Source organism: Oncorhynchus nerka, unplaced genomic scaffold (genome assembly GCF_034236695.1).
Source record: "Oncorhynchus nerka isolate Pitt River unplaced genomic scaffold, Oner_Uvic_2.0 unplaced_scaffold_974, whole genome shotgun sequence".
In the NCBI taxonomy this organism is placed as follows: domain Eukaryota; kingdom Metazoa; phylum Chordata; class Actinopteri; order Salmoniformes; family Salmonidae; genus Oncorhynchus; species Oncorhynchus nerka.
The window spans coordinates 228,865-233,375 of NW_027040317.1; positions in this window are offsets into that span (position 1 = coordinate 228,865).

The window sequence follows — 4,511 nt, forward strand, 5'->3', positions numbered from 1 at the left end:
GTCATTGGTCATCCTCTGACCAGCCTGATGATGACATCATCAGCTGGACTCCACTTCTTCAGCTTGACGTCCCCTGACTCTAATTCTGTGGATGTCTCATTGACGTCCCCTGACTCTAATTCTGTGGATGTCTCATTGACGTCCCCTGACTCTAATTCTGTGGATGTCTCATTGTGTGAAACGAGACAGTCAGAACTGAACTGTTATTTCAGACCTCTACATGGAACAACAGCGCTGCATGGAGTGACAAACCCTGGCAACCAATAAGGAAGGAGCACTGGCCTCGTGTGCCCTCTTTACCAGTGGATGCCTCTCATCCTTCACCCTCTAACTACACAGCAACTAATAGAGGATGGACAAAGACAAAAGAGAACACTTTGTATTCAACCAAGTATCTTAACTTCAGTTACCCAGGAGTGATAGGGTGGAAATCTGCTTTGCCCAGGTTACATCCCCTCCCCTCACTCCCACGCTTTTCCATGTCTGTACTCTGTACTAACCACTTATTACTCTGTCTCAGAGGCGGAGCTATGACTGAACCCTGTAACCTTTGACCTATTACCCTGACCTCTGAGCTGCACCTTGAGTTATGCCACTCTCACAGGGGAGCCAAAATGGCTGCCTCGTGTTGCCTATGGCAGAGGTCCCCTGTATATTCCTATTAATAGCACTTGAACTACATAATGGAACCTACTCTGATAGTATAATTGATATTATATATATTTTATCTCAAGTTTGAATAATCAGTGTTTTATTTCTGTTAATATGTCATTCTCATACGGTATATGTTTTAGTTTTTTTCCAAATGATAATTATTCAAATTGAATGTAAATAGATATGTCTTTTTTATAAACCACACAGAATTTCAAAAGTATTATTAGTGCCATTTTTGGACAGTTTTTTTCACGTTTATGTGTTATGTGTCTGTGTTGTTGATCATATTGTCATAACGACTAGACTGAGCCAGAGCTATTATCAGAAAGCTATTTCTTTTTCCAGTTTTTTTTTTTTGTCTTCTCTGTGAATGCCAGAATGGCTGAAAATAACCACTGTACTCAAAAAACCAAACCAATAAAATGAATGTTGAATCTTTTGACCTCCTATTGTCCACTGATATTCCTTAATGTCTCACACACTTTTTTTCTTTCTGCACAGAAACAATGTTTGTCGTCTGACTGTTTATATGCTCAACAAAGTAAAGAATCAGTTGTTCGTCACACACACATGACCAGTAAGTAAGTTCAAGCTTAGTTCAGGAAAAGTTAGAGGGGAAACCGAGAGCAACAAAAATATTGAATTCTAAAGTCACAAGTGACTTCACCTCTAGTTTCTGACTGGGAAAGAACCCACCTACTTTCTCCCTCCACCACCCCGCTCTCCTTTCTCCCTCCCTTCTCTACCTCCCTCTCTCTTTCAATCCTTTTGGAGTGCAGCAGAGCGCGCTGGGCTTTTTGGGGATCATGCTGCCATGGCGATGCCTGGCTAGATAGTGGGCTGGGGAGGTGGAGGCCTTTTTATTTATTATCTTTCTTTTCCAATCCACTTCCTGGCTGAGTGAGGAGAATAAAAGGCAGCTGAGATCAGAGTGAGAGAAATGGAAGGCTGCAGTAATGGGTGTGTATGGAGGTGAGGAGAGGGGAGGGCTGGCATGCAGTGGGAGAACAGGATGAAGGGAGAAGCTGGGGTTCAGTAATGAAGGGAAGGAGTAATGGGTGTGTATGGAGGTGAGGAGAGGGGAGGGCTGGCATGCAGTGGGAGAACAGGATGAAGGGAGAAGCTGGGGTTCAGTAATGAAGGGAAGGAGTAATGGGTGTGTATGGAGGTGAGGAGAGGGGAGGGCTGGCATGCAGTGGGAGAACAGGATGAAGGGAGAAGCTGGGGTTCAGTAATGAAGGGAAGGAGTAATGGAGCAGTTGGCAGTGGGGAAGGGGTGACGGGGGGACAGAAGGAGGAGGGATTTGGGTGTGGGGCTTTGGGCTGGGAAGGAATGTGACTGTGGTTGTCAGGCCTGTTTTGTGTCAATACTGTTACTCAGAGACACATTTAATTCCTTAGCACTGTAAATGCCTGCGCTTGTGAAGATGTTGTTGTCTATCTGTTTTTGTCTAGGTCATCATTGTGTGTGTGTGTTTTTCTTTTTGAGTGAGCAGGAGAGAAGGGTAGATGCTCTACTAAGCTTACAACACAGCCTTTCAAACATGACATCTTGATTGCTCTGTAGATGTCTTCCTTGGTGACCCTTTGACCTTGTTCAAATGAATGGGATTGACAAGAGGAGGCCGATTCTCCCTCCAGTCCATAGAGCAGAGAGGCCAGACTAATTGAGGCGTGTGTCCTGTCTATCTGAAAGGTCCCACTAGTTCCAGCCCTCTCCACTGTGTGAGTTGTGGCTGTAGTTTAGTATACACATACAACAGTAGCCCCAGCCGGCCTGTGGTCATTTAGATGAGGCTGATTAAGCACTAATCTCAGCCTGTAAAACACATTACCGTCTCCACGCTCCATTCTGAAAGGAAATAAAGCACACTTTCTCCCTCTTCCCCATACTTAGGGCTGGGGAATTCATTTGATAAGACATTTGTTTTTCAGATAAAATACAGGTCTAAAAACAGAATCTTTCCATGGGCGGATGTTACGGCGGGCGATTAGAATCAATGGTGTGGAGGTAGGGAACCCTGTGATGGGTTACTACTGCAGGATGGCTGGCAGGCAGACAGACGGGCACGTAGCTCACCTGCATACCTGTCTAGTGGAGGTGGAGAGGACACCTGTATCATACCTGCTGTCTGCCTATCATACTATCAGATGGGATAACATCACCCAGGCATTTAAAACTCCCCCACCAGGCTTCCTTTGAGGGCTTCTTTCTGGTAATGTACTGACCAAGAAACTTCTACAGTCTGCCAAATACTTCTCATTATAAGGCACCGTTTCAAGCAGCTTACTGTTGTACATTGAATCAACAGTGGAGAAAGAGGAGCTATTTCTGCTTTGCATATAATCTTTTCTCCCAGGGTCGGTCTCCATGGCATTACAGACATAGCCTCTGGATTGGAACTTAGTGGGGTTCTTATCCCTCTGCAGCTCAATTCTTGATAGAATTAGAAGGGATTAATGGGCTCTTTAGTATGCTTGAGTTGAGACCTGCTGCTGCTCAGCTCCATTAGACTGAATATTCCTCCATATACTCCATCTATCCCAGCAATGACAGTTTGGGAATGCTGCAGCTATTAAGACCTGAGACTTGAGAGCAGAGCAGAGCGGGCACATTGTGTCCTGACTCCTGATACAGGCCTGTGAAAGGCATTAGTCTCTCTATGCTCCAGCAACGCAGCGCTAGATAAATCTGCCTTCATCATGCTGCACCGAGGGGATTAGACCAGGCCAGATCATTTGGTATGCAGAAAGAGAAGAAAACACCCCAAACGGTGCCAGAAATAGCTTTTCTAGCCCTCAGGGTGGACGTACGTCAGGTCTGCGATGGCAATTAGTGTGATGTGGAAACTCTGCAGATAGTGTGTGTGTAGTCTCTGACACGTAGCATCACACACCCCACCTGCATACTCAACCCACTGGACGACCACATGCCTCAGAGTCCACACCAGTATGATATATCTGATGGGGATAGTATCATAGCGTGGGCATTTGGGCACGGCCACACCGCCTCCAGGATAGCCGTTTTGGCAAGAATGGACCCAAAGCGGGGTGGAGGGGGAGCTTTTGTTACCGTTGAATATTGATGAGTGAAGTTGCAGTTTTTTCACATATTTGGATCCCACCGTTGAGTGTTTCATTTGTGTGTGAGACAGACTGGTAAAAAATATCCAATCTCAACATAATCAATTTAGCAGCTTCCCAAAACACATTTTTGGACATGGCTGCTGTGCCAGCCCAAACAATACAGTATGCAGCAGGAAAGATGAACTATAGTATTGCCTTTCCTGTTCGCTGCCAAGCCTTTAAACTTAAAAGGATTGTAACCTTTATCTAGCATTTCAGTATTTGATATGTAAATCATCTCTATTTCAAATATTGTTGCATGACAGCAGTTGTGGCCCTTGGGGCCTGGGATGTGTAATAAACACAGCCTAACTCTGAGGACGGTGAATAACACCACAGGCCCCTATTCACCTACCTGGAAGTCATTCTGTCGGATGTATATGGCTGCTCAACGTGTGGATGTTATTTTACAGTGTCTGACGGTGTGAAACAGAACGCTCCCGGGTACATTACCCTGAGGGTGGTATGCTGTCAAGTGCTACCACTATCTATGTCAAGGTTATCGGGGCCACTTTGACCCCTCAGTTCACACATGAACATAAACAGCTAGATTAGTCCGACAGGTAAGAATGTCTAAAGGTTCCTAAGGAATGTGTTGGACTATGACAAAACATGGAGCTAAAAAACAATGTTATCTGTAGGACAGAGACAAGACACCATGTTGATAGAGAAATCAAGCAACGTGTTTATACTGTACAGTCTAAAGGATGAGAGACTACATGTCTGGTGGG